Source organism: Physella acuta, unplaced genomic scaffold (genome assembly GCF_028476545.2).
Source record: "Physella acuta isolate Inbredline_101_S28 unplaced genomic scaffold, ASM2847654v3 ptg000772l, whole genome shotgun sequence".
Classification (NCBI taxonomy): Eukaryota; Metazoa; Mollusca; class Gastropoda; family Physidae; genus Physella; species Physella acuta.
In genome coordinates, this window is record NW_026732290.1 from 46,265 (window position 1) to 59,014 (window position 12,750).

Genomic DNA, 12,750 nt, shown 5'->3' on the forward strand with positions numbered 1-12,750 from the left:
ATTGTAAACAAATTTTCGAATTGATGCGCATCCCATTTATCTTGGAATTATTCAACTTTAGTGACTTTACATTTTCTGTTGTCTACGTTTTCTTAAACTGTGAGACATAACGGATTAGAGCTGTTTGGGATTAAGTGATGTGGGATTAACCGTACAGCCTAGTTGCAGTTTGTAAATTGTTGTTAAGACGGAAAAAAAAATTCTTCTTTTATCTGGGATTAGATAATTTGGATTAACCATCAAATCAGGAGTTCTGTTCAACATTTTGTATTTTATTGTTGAAACTCTATCCGGACGATTTTCAACATTGTGAGGTGATATACCGGATTAGGATTAACCGTACCGCCAGGATAAGCTGGTAAACGGCCGGAGATTTATTGTCGAGTCTGAACCAGCACGGCTTAAAAGTGTTGGCGGATTACAGACTCGGGATTAACGAGAGCGTCGGGTGGGGTCAAGGTCAAGGATGCTTTAATGGTTCCAGGTAATGATTTTGTTGTTGTTGTATTTACCTGTCTGTTGTATATGGTTGCAGGTAACGATTTTGTTATTTGTTTTACCTGTCTAGTGTGTGTAGTTCCTGGTAGCGTTTTTGTAATTGTTTTTACCTGTCTTGTGTGTTGTAGTTCCTGGTATCGTTTTGTAATTGTTTTTACCTGTCTTGTGTGTTGTAGTTCCTGGTAACGATTTTGTAATTGTTTTTACCTGTCTTGTGTGTTGTAGTTCCTGGTAACGATTTTGTAATTGTTTTTACCTGTCTTGTGTGTTGTAGTTCCTGGTAACGATTTTGTAATTGTTTTTACCTGTCTTGTGTGTTGTAGTTCCTGGTAACGATTTTGTAATTGTTTTTACCTGTCTTGTGTGTTGTAGTTCCTGGTAACGATTTTGTAATTGTTTTTACCTGTCTTGTGTGTTGTAGTTCCTGGTAACGATTTTGTTATTGTTTTTACCTGTCTTGTGTGTTGTAGTTCCTGGTAACGATTTTGTAATTGTTTTTACCTGTCTTGTGTGTTGTAGTTCCTGGTAACGTTTTTGTAATTGTTTTTACCTGTCTTGTGTGTTGTAGTTCCTGGTATCGTTTTGTAATTGTTTTTACCTGTCTTGTGTGTTGTAGTTCCTGGTAACGTTTTTGTAATTGTTTTTACCTGTCTTGTGTGTTGTAGTTCCTGGTAACGATTTTGTAATTGTTTTTACCTGTCTTGTGTGTTGTAGTTCCTGGTAACGATTTTGTAATTGTTTTACCTGTCTTGTGTGTTGTAGTTCCTGGTAACGATTTTGTAATTGTTTTTACCTGTCTTGTGTGTTGTAGTTCCTGGTAACGATTTTGTTATTGTTTTTACCTGTCTTGTGTGTTGTAGTTCCTGGTAACGATTTTGTAATTGTTTTTACCTGTCTTGTGTGTTGTAGTTCCTGGTAACGATTTTGTAATTGTTTTTACCTGTCTTGTGTGTTGTAGTTCCTGGTAACGTTTTTGTAATTGTTTTTACCTGTCTTGTGTGTTGTAGTTCCAGGTAACGATTTTGTAATTGTTTTTACCTGTCTTGTGTGTGTTGTAGTTCCTGGTATCGTTTTGTAATTGTTTTTACCTGTCTGGTGTGTGTTGTAGTTCCTGGTAGCGTTTTGTAATTGTTTTTACCTGTCTGGTGTGTGTTGTAGTTCCTGGTAACGATTTTGTAATTGTTTTTACCTGTCTTGTGTGTTGTAGTTCCTGGTAACGATTTTGTAATTGTTTTTACCTGTCTTGTGTGTTGTAGTTCCTGGTATCGTTTTGTAATTGTTTTTACCTATCTTGTGTGTTGTAGTTCCTGGTAACGATTTTGTAATTGTTTTTACCTGTCTGGTGTGTGTTGTAGTTCCTGGTAACGATTTTGTTTCTTTACGGGGCAGTATCCCCTAGACATTTGAAAATTGACAAAAAAATTTGCCAAAAAAAACTATTATACATACACACATAATTTTTTTTACCATAATAGTAAATATCAAGGAGCTATAAAACAGCACATAAAAGAAAGTTAACGTATGATGCAAACACTGTTTATAAACAATTTTACCAAAAAAAATGTTTACTAAGTAATTTTAGGTTGCGGTTTTACAGCATTTAGGCCCATCCTGCTGAAAATACTCTACAAAGTCAGACCATTAAAATTGAACTTTGAAATTTCCTAAACATTTATTTCACATGAGGAATCTAATAATAAATATGCAAGGATTATTTATACCAAATTTTAAGTACTTTACTTGTGGTTTCGAAAAATTGTTTACAAAAAATTCAAAATGTAATAAAATGTTAACAAAATAATTTTTTGAAAATTTATTGTCATACTTATACTCTAATATTTATATACTGTATTATAGCAGAAGAAACGTTACTACTGCTGTAAAATTTTGACATGTGTATGTCGAATAGGTTTTTTGGTGATAGTTTTTGTTTCCCTCCCTTAGTCTGGGTGATACTGCCCCCTTTTAATGTGGTTGAATGTAACGATTTTGTGATTGTATTTACCTGTCTGGTGTGTGTAGTTTCTGGTAACGATTTTGTTGTTGTTTTTACCCGTCCAGTGTATGTGGTTGAAGGTAACGATTTTGTGATTATGTTTACCTGTCTGTTGCGTGTGGTTTGATGCCTCATTAGGAGTTGGTTTATTGGCCGTGTGTTGATGATGGTAGGTTATGGGCAGGATTTATGGGACATTAGTTGTACAGGTGTGTGAGAGCATTGATATGTGTGTGTGTGTGTTTAGGTAGGTGGGGGTGGGGACGTTGATATACATGCAAAATGCCGACTGTGTGAGGCATACATATGTGGAGGTGGGGGGATATATTGTGGGCAGGCTGGCTTTTATGAGCCGAGTGGATTGTGGGTGTGTGGGGGAGAGGTGATATTTGTGGGTAGGGAAGGTAGAGTATGTGTGGGTGGGGGAGGGAGGATATGTGTAGGTGGGGGAGAAATAATGTGTGTGGGTGGGGGAGGGATAATGTGTGTGGGGGAGGAAGGATGATATGTGAGGGTGGGGGAGGAATGATGTGTGTCGGTGGGGGAGGGATACTATTTGTGATGTGAGAGGAATAGTATGTGTGTTTGCGTGCTGTTGTAGCTAACAATATGTTGAAGTGGGTTGCTTTTTTTTGTTCGTTCTTATTTTTTTATTTTTTTTGCGGATTTCCTCCAACACATTTAAGTACTGCATGTCAACATGTAATGCGCCATATGGTCAATTATCTCGGACGTTGGGTGTAAGTGTAAGGTCCAGGATAATGCAACGTGTTATCTATTGAGTGAGATTAAGCTGATGCTAGGGGAATGGTGGGGGGGAGGAATGTAGCAGTGGAGAAAATAACGATTGTCATGTCAATACTGGTGCAGACGTACCGACGACTTGGCAGTAATAACCGCAGTCTCCCGCCCAACCGCCCCCACCCCCTGTTGTCAGTTACACCACTACCCCCCGCCCTCCTTACCCCACCGTCGGCCTTGAAACACAGCATCCGCCCAGATAACGAGCCACATAAATCTTACCCGTCGCTTAAAAATGAAAACCTTGTCATTCGCTAGCAGGGGTCTCCAAACTTTTCAGCCCGGGGGCCGCATTAACTATCAAATATCAGTTCGAGGGCCAGTTTCTTTCAGGCATCTCTTTGGGGTGGCAGACCCCCCCCCCCCAATGAGTTATAATTTATATAGAAATATATACAAACTTAATTTGTAAAATGTTTTTCTCATTTGCTTGTCCAACCAAGCCTTGCTTTATGCCACTCGTGTACTTTCTTCCATCAATTCTCAGGTAACTGAGGTTAGTCCAGTCCAAGTTATAATCAGCAAATGTTTTTTTTACTAATTGAATATATCCTCTCCGGTAACAGTGCAATACATGTTTTATAGGGAAGCCAGCTCTTGTATTATTTTCATGTCTTCTTCCACACCTCTATTGAACACAAGCAGTTGAGAGGTGGAACAGCTGTCTAGCGACTCGTCAATTTCAATTGAAAAATGGCGAAACTTGCTTGCATTTTTCGCTATTTGAGTCACACTGTTTTCACCAATTTCTACAACATGGTGGGCAACGGTATACGCACACAAAGCTTTATTTTGAAATTGTTTTGAATTTTCGGGGCATAGTTCCTCAGTCACCTCCAAAAATCATTTTTTTTTTCGTGGACAAAATGATCTCCGCGGGCCGGATGAGAAGACCTCGCGGGCCGCATCCGGCCCGCGGGCCGTAGTTTGGAGACCCCTGCGCTAGATCTCCAACTCAGCGGATTTTCCCGGAAAAAACTTCATAGAAGAACAAACAAAGCTTTCTGCGTTTGACTAATCTTGCTAATTCCAATGAAGTTTAATTTTTTAAATTTGTTTGACTATGTTCTAAAAAATTAGATTGATTTTTTTTTTAATTTTACGTTCGATCAACTAGGCATGTTGTAATGTTTGCGTGAAATCAAGTTCAGTTCAGTCATTAAAACATGGATTTAAGTTTCACACTAGTTCAGACAGAGGTATACAATTATTTGAGCGCATTAGTGTCAAATTCATCCTGGGCTGGGAATTGTTGACTTTTCTTAATCATAAATCGATTCAATAAACACAAACCAGGATCAAGTTTTGTGTACAGTGCAGGCTGTTCCCAGTCTTAATTCTCTGTTTAATATTCTCTAGCCCGAGTTATTCAATACCAGCATGCACCGGTGTGGTTGAAATACGGGGAAGGGTGAGCAGACATTTTTCTCCCTGGGGTGGGGGTGAAAATTCGAAGGGGGGGACTCCTACTTAAATTTTGGGGTTGGGGAGGGTGCAGATACAGGTGCTTATTTTCTTTAAAATTAATTTAAAACAAACTACTGTTTTCTATGTTGTATTGTGCTTCATGGGGGAGGTTGGGTGTTGAACATATCATTTAAAGTCTATACATATTATCTAATACTAATTATATATATATATATATGTATATATATATATATATATATATATATATATATATATATATATATATATATATATATATATATATATATATATATATATATTAATTCACGCTTTTTTCGTAAAGCGTCTTCTCCTTAAGCATAATTGTATAACAATTTGTCACAAATATGTTTTGGCGTGTGAAGTCACTTGTAAAGCTTCTATTTCTTACTTAGAAAATTAACTCAATTTTTAAGAAAATATTGTTTGTGTATCCGCACGTTTTTCGCCACGTCGTTGTTTCATTTCCACGCCGCTGACATATCCTGCAAATAATTGATTGCTTACATTTTTACATCTGTCTGTATCAAAAATGTTATTTTATTTTTTTATATTGTGAAATGTATTATGCATGTAGGCGTGATTTTTGGATCTCTATAACAGAGGCGTAGCGAGAGGGGGGGGGGGGCTGGGGGGACATATGTCCCCGGGCGCCGACCTTAGGGGGGGGGGGCAAATTGAAAGTTTGAGGGGGGGGGATGCAAATCGAAAATTTGAGGGGGGGGGGGTGCAAATGAAAAGTTCGAGGGGGGGGGGGGGGTGCAAATGGAAAGTTTGTCCCCGGGCGCCGGGTAGGGTCGCTACGCCTCTGCTCTATACTATAATTCCCTTCAGCTGGCCAGTTTATAATAGACTCTCAGCTAGCTGCAAGACCGAAGAGCCTGGCATGCTGGATTCCCAATTTCCATGCATTATAGCGTGGGGGAGGTGAGGTGCAAAACTGCCGGGAACCAAAAGGGGTCTGCTCTCGACCCTAACCAGATATTTTGACTTTAAGCTGCGGCCTTCACGTGGCTTCGGAAGAGTGCCATTAGTCGGACCAAGCTCATGACCCCCCTAATGGGTGCGGAATGGGTAGTGGTAGCTACAGCAGCTAGAGGCTTTTGATCTGGCCGAACGCCCCCCCCCCCCCCCCACGATCAAGGTTGGTACCAGGCGGTAGGACGACGTCCCAAGGCTGGTGGGTGGGGAAGGAAAGCCCGGTGAGAGCCGACGGAGAAGCGACCGACGTGTAGCGATCTAACCGACACTAAACGACTTGCCACTACCACCATGTGTCGGAGTTTGCAACACTGAAGCCTGCTGGCTAATGGAAGTCAAACTTCTGAGCCGGTATCCGTATAGGGAGAGGGAGAGAGAGCAGCTAGACCATTGGGTTTCCTCTCTTAGCTAGCAGCTAGACCATTGGGTGTCATGACTCACATTGCTTAAAGCTAGACCCGTGGGTTTCCTGATAGCCAGCAGCTAGACCCGTGGCTTTCATGACTCACATAGCTTACAGCTAGACCCGTGGGTTTCCTCTCTCAGCTAGCAGCTAGACCCGTGGCTTTCATGACTCACATAGCTTACAGCTAGACCCGTGGGTTTCCTCTCTCAGCTAGCAGCTAGACCCGTGGGTTTCATGACTCACATAGCTTACAGCTAGACCCGTGGGTTTCCTCTCTCAGCTAGCAGCTAGACCCGTGGGTTTCCTCTCTCAGCTAGCAGCTAGACCAGTGGCTTTCATGACTCACATAGCTTACAGCTAGACCCGTGGGTTTTCTCTCTCAGCTAGCAGCTAGACCCGTGGGTTTCCTCTCTCAGCCAGCAGCTAGACCCGTGGCTTTCATGACTCACATAGCTTACAGCTAGACCCGTGGGTTTCCTGATAGCCAGCAGCTAGACCCGTGGCTTTCATGACTCACATAGCTTACAGCTAGACCCGTGGGTTTCCTCTCTCAGCTAGCAGCTAGACCCGTGGCTTTCATGACTCACATAGCTTACAGCTAGACCCGTGGGTTTCCTCTCTCAGCTAGCAGCTAGACCCGTGGCTTTCATGACTCACATAGCTTACAGCTAGACCCGTGGGTTTCCTCTCTCAGCTAGCAGCTAGACCCGTGGCTTTCATGACTCACATAGCTTACAGCTAGACCCGTCGGTTTCCTCTCTCAGCCAGCAGCTAGACCCGTGGGTTTCCTAACTCACATAGCTTACAGCTAGACCCGTGGGTTTCCTCTCTCAGTTAGCAGCTAGACCATTGGGTTTCATAGACACCAAATCGTCTTCGTGTTCTCGCTTTGTCCTTCTCCACCATCATAGTTTCTTCCAGGACAGAGCCCCCCCACCCTCCGAAGAAAGTTTAGCGCCCCACCCCACCCCACTCACACCCCCTCCACCCCGAACGAAATGGAATGTATATATAAAATATATGGTTTTATCAGTGTCCACCCCCTCCCCCGAAAAATATAATCGTTCTCCCACCTCCCGAAAATATCCAGTGCCACCCCCCCCCCCCCTTCCCCTGGAGAAAAAAAAGTCTGGAAGAAACACTGTCCACCGCCCTACACATTTTCCTTCAACCTTATGCACTCGCCTTACCTAACTGATTACACAATCTCCAGTATACCTTTCAATGATTGTAAAATATTTAATGTAAACCGACACTTGTAAAGAACATAATACCATCGCTGTTTACGCAAGGTTATACAAAAACTTGTTGAAACACGAAAGGAAAGACTCTTATTTTCCTGAATGATTTAGTAGTTTCAGCTTATTTCTGCAAATAAGAACTACGTATAAATAAGTTATGTGAAATACATACAAATCCCTATATGTTACTTCTTTCGTCACTGTTTGTTTTCAAGTCACTGTGTAGGTTTGTTGACCTTTACGCTGTCAAATTTGATACTGTTTGATTGAAGTATGGGATATATAAGTAGTATAACAAATATGTAATAAAATAAACTTGCTTCCAGAAAATACAGTTCTGGCGTAAAAAAAAAATCAGTTTATATGACATGCGCAGAAACATGAGCAGAGTGCTGCACGCAAAATGTTTTTAATTTCCCCAAGCATGTTACAAGAAAAATCAATGTTGCTAGCCTATATATGTTTGTTTCCCTTTTTTCTCCATCCTTTGTATAATTGTTGTTTGAAAAATTGTAGGTTTATTGCTGTAAGGTTAAGAATACGTTTACATGTAGGGTAAACTACTGAATGTATGTAAGCTAGTTCGCGTGTTTAGTCGTTAATGTAAGTTCATAACTTTGATTGTGTAAGATTATCATCTTTTCCCGCTTGACAGATGAAGTAGATTTAATCTGCTTCAGAGACATCGGCACTATGCCCAACCGCCTTTGTTTCACTAATGTAAGTTCTATACCCATCTGTGTTTTGAACCCGGACTCGAACTTTGTGTTAGCAGTTTAGCTCTCTACCGCTATGCCCTCGCCGTCCCATTCAGTTTAAGATACGAATTTGTATGTGTATGTTTGCCAGCGTGAATATAATATGTGATTACAGAAATGACATACATATAACGTTACACATCTAAAAGATGGGGATGGGTTCAAACTTCAGACATAATAGTTGACAAGTACGTAAAGGTTGCAAACATGATAAGGTTAAATAGGTCTACATTTTTTTCTGATTTGTATAAACATGAAAAAGATGAAAACTTCATTTTCATTAGAATAACGATACTGTGATTATGTATGAGGGGGGTGGGGATAGTATGGATGTTTTGACGTCTTTTAAAAGATGATGTTTGTTTCATAGTGAGGTTAAGTTAAGTTAATGAAAGACCAGTGGCTTAACACAACAAAACAGAAAAAAGAAAGAGACATTAAAGCCCACAAACGGGGTGGGTTGGGCATACGCTGAGAAGGGAAGTGGATAGCATCTCTAAGAAAGCGTTGGACTAGAATCATCAGCAGTGTTCCTTTCAGACTTTTTTCTCCGAGGGTGCACTTGATACTTTCGGTGGTGGGGGGGGGGGGCGGTCAACATTTTCCGGGGGGGGGGGGAGGGCGGAAACTGGTAAAAGTATATGTTTTCTATATAAATTCCATTTCGTTCGGAGGGGGGCGGTAGACTTTCTTCGGAGGGGTTCTGCCTCCCTCCCCCCTCTCGAAGAGATGCCTGAAAGAAACTCTGATCATTAGAGGAAAAAGAAGAGACAAGGGCTGCAGGGCTTACGTGGACACTAATAAAGAGAGCTGACCAAAACCGAGTCCGGTAGAGAGGTGTGGTTGCAGCCCTTTGCTCCTTAGGGATCAAATAAAAACATAGAAATAAGAAGAAGCGCAATAACCTATTATTTTTTCTTAAAACAGGGTGAACTTATTTATGGACAGCCCCATACATACAGACAGACCAATTCTCTCTCGGCTGAGATCAGTACAGATAGCACACCATTAGTCAGCAGGCTACGGCCCGGGGGGTGGGGACGTGGGTCCATTAATTGATCCTTGAGTGACATTACTGTAGAGTATCGGTAGCATATTTTATGCCGTGGTTGCTAAAGGGTTAAGGTCGGGATTACCAGCATGCTTGGAGTTAAATTTAAGATGCGGATCTGGTTCTTCTTCTACTTTCTTATAATATTGGAGGGGCTTTCCTCTAACATTATAAAGTAGTACATGTCAACCTGTAAAGAGAAATATAGGCCGTTAATTACGATGTCAGCCTCCATTACATCTTGGATTTGCTTCCATAGCCCTTGTCCATCCAAGAACAAACTACAAGGCAGCAGTTGTTTTCTTCTTCGTTCTTAATTTTACTGTTGAAAGGGATTCCCCTCCAACAATTAAGTAAACGTGTCAACTTTGTATGCGCCATTCAGGCCGTTGAGTCTGGTTTTAGTTTGGATTTGCTTCCATAGCCTTTGTCCAATCAAGATGTTGTTGATTGATTTTGGAGTTGTCTCCCCTGGATGAGTGGCTATCCCCAGCTATCGAGCCTCAACTAACAGACAGTTCGAACTTGGGACTTTTCGGTTTAGCAACTATGGGGTTAACTGACCCGACCACGCCTACAACGAAGACGACTGAGAATATAGTAAGTGTTTATGAAGAGTGACGATAACAGCAAAGATAAGTTCGACGTTTTTTCTTTGATAGACTTGTTATATCACAACTAATTGTTATAAGCGGCAGGTGATACGAATATCTCCTGTCGTTACTTGATGAAAAATATCCACCCAGCTGCCTTGGGCTCGTATTACGGCTATTAATCAACCTAATTGTTTGTACGCGTTAATCCGTCTAATCTTCAATCCCACGTAATGTTCTAGGTGCATACATTCTTCGAACTTATTTTCCAACAGCCTATTTCTCTAGTTCTATTTGGTCATTTTTATTCTTTGTTTCACCTTTGTAATAATACGTATAGGTTAAACCCATTTGTAAGATATTTGACTGAACTAAAATTAAATAAAACCTCTATAAAATAAACTTCACTCTGAACTAAAACGTATTAGTATTTAATGATGTAGGTATGTAGCTTATCATTTATTATAATAAAGCACAGACCCTTAAATTAACTATGTTCTTTTTACTAAAAGTTTACGTATATTTAAGCTATATCATGTATTCTGGATAGAAAGAATGTCCTGAAAATATTGGTGATAATTCTACTGTATGTAATGTTATATATATATATATATATATATATATATATATATATATATATATATATATATATATATATATATATATATATATATATATATATATATATATTTATATATATATTCTAAATTATATATTCTAAACAGGCGTAGGATTTGACATTTTCATTAGCATAACTCTACTCTAACAAACATCTACTTTTATACACATAAAGTTAACACAAAAATGTTTATTTAATTAGTATAACATAATACAGAACAAAAAACAAGTAAGTATAAATCTTTATGACTGCATCAAACAAGTAATGGCGTCAGTACATGTTTTTAATTAATGTAATGCATTTAGGTGCACGTTCTGCGCAATCAACCAAGCTAAACTATGCGTGGATTAGCTAACACGACAGCCATGCATTATTTACGCAACAATTAACATCCAGGCACAACCGTTGGGTACAACACCCTGCACATCATCACCCCACGCGTGCTGTGTTCGGGTACTCACGATGTCGTTGTACTCGCTCCGGTGGTGAGCTTTACGGTTTCGGGGCACGCCATGCGCATGCGTGAGACTGCCATCAGTTAATTCCTGCACTTTAGGCTAACTTTATCTTGTTTGACCTTTCACCTTTACTTGACCTTCATAATTAATTACAAAAAAAGCTTTTAAGTTAGTCTTTGTGGGAAAAAAATAGGGCCAAATAAATAAATAAATAAATAAATATATATATATATATATATATATATATATATATATATATATATATATATATATATATATGTATATATATATATGTATATATATATATATATATATATATATATATATATATATATATATATATATATATATATATATATATATATATATACATATATATATACACACATGTATGTATATATATCTATATTCAACCCCCCCCCCCAATACGCCCCCACCATACTTGTCAACACCGGATTTAAAATGCAGGTAGTTGTGAGGTGAAGGTTAAACCCGAGGGTTGTACACCACCATCCGATCTAATCCACACAATCGATTGATCCGCCAGTGCCGGCGAAACTGCCGTGTTTGCTCTAGCCGGTTCCACTTACCGGTCGTTTGTTGACCAGGCCGGCACCGGTCAGGTAAACACGGCTTTTTAACCGGTTCACGGGTCAGGTGACGATGGGTTGTCTGCTCTTGTTTGATGGAGGATTTAAAAAAAAAAAACAGTTTTACAGTATTTATCAATTGCTAATTTTCAGATGTTTCTTATGAGTTGTATTTTAAATATACAAGTGAAGATCTCATGACAATGCAATGATATAAACTTTGACATAAACAGTTATTTAATTAATATAAAAATAATTATAAGTTGTTATATAACTTATTAATCTCATCTCGGTTTTAAGTGCTGTTATGTGATTCAATCGGCTTGAAAAGCTGTTTCCAAATGGTTGTTGCCAGAAAGCATATTTTTCAACCAGTATTGAATATTTTATAAAATTTGTGAAATTCTTACAAATTGACTTCCGGTTTTGTTAAGACTAGACACATTCAAACAAGCAATTGCTAGTAATATAACAGGTATTTAGGAAACACTTGTATTGTTAATTTGGATTAGTAGAGTCAGGGTGTTGTGTTGATAAGGGATGTTACATTATTTAATTCGAGCCGGCCCGCGGCATAACATACGCCGCTATTTAGTTGTTTCTAATTTTCAATAATTCATAATTTGTGAATTCGACAGTACCAACGCTGACACTGAAAATATTTCTTTAAAACACTATAAGTAGCTCGTTAAGGACCATAACCCCCCCCCCCCTTCCTTCCCCCCCCCCCCCCCTACGTTTAAAATCGTTGGCTCTGCTTGTAAACATTTAGAGTGAACACAGCTCACTAAAACCATGTAGGGATGGGGAGGTAGGAAGAGCGTTTGCAGCTTGTTTTCTAACGGCTCGAAGAGGAGAATTATATATATAGATAAATAAACTGCAAGGACCACATTCACCGCTGTTGTGTATTTTATCAAGAAAAACAATTGTTGTTACTTTTATTGTTTTACTTTCCCTGGCCACTCCGGTTGAATCAAGTAGAGGTTGAGGTCGGATTTTTTTTTTTTTTTTAATTTATAAAATAATTCTAAACGGCTTTTCAGCGGGTAAACAAGAACTAGACTAAAATAGCGTGTAGGTTTCTTTTGACTGCTTAGTTTACTTTGCTCAATCCTCAGCTGCGAAGTCAAAAGTTGACATTGTAGCCACCCATGGCCAGAAACAAAGGTCACCGTGGGAGAAGTGTCTCTGTAATACTCGTACTGATCTATCATTCCAAAAATTGCCATGACACAAGATTGTCCTTGACACAAAATTTCCCCCCTGGCGATGAGGGTACGCCCCAGATTTATCTGCCAGTCCGGTTGGG

General features: G+C 39.5%; 1 protein-coding gene across 1 annotated transcript in view; it reads left to right on the plus strand.

Annotated features, from left to right (window-relative positions):
* Nucleotides 1-374: 374 nt before the first annotated feature.
* LOC131950564 (G-protein coupled receptor dmsr-1-like) overlaps nucleotides 375-12,750 on the plus strand; it is a 120,789-nt gene continuing 108,413 nt past the window's right edge. The window contains exon 1 of the mRNA XM_059312783.1: nucleotides 375-484. The gene's annotated coding sequence lies outside the window, so the exon portion shown is untranslated. The remainder of the gene's footprint in view (nucleotides 485-12,750) is intronic.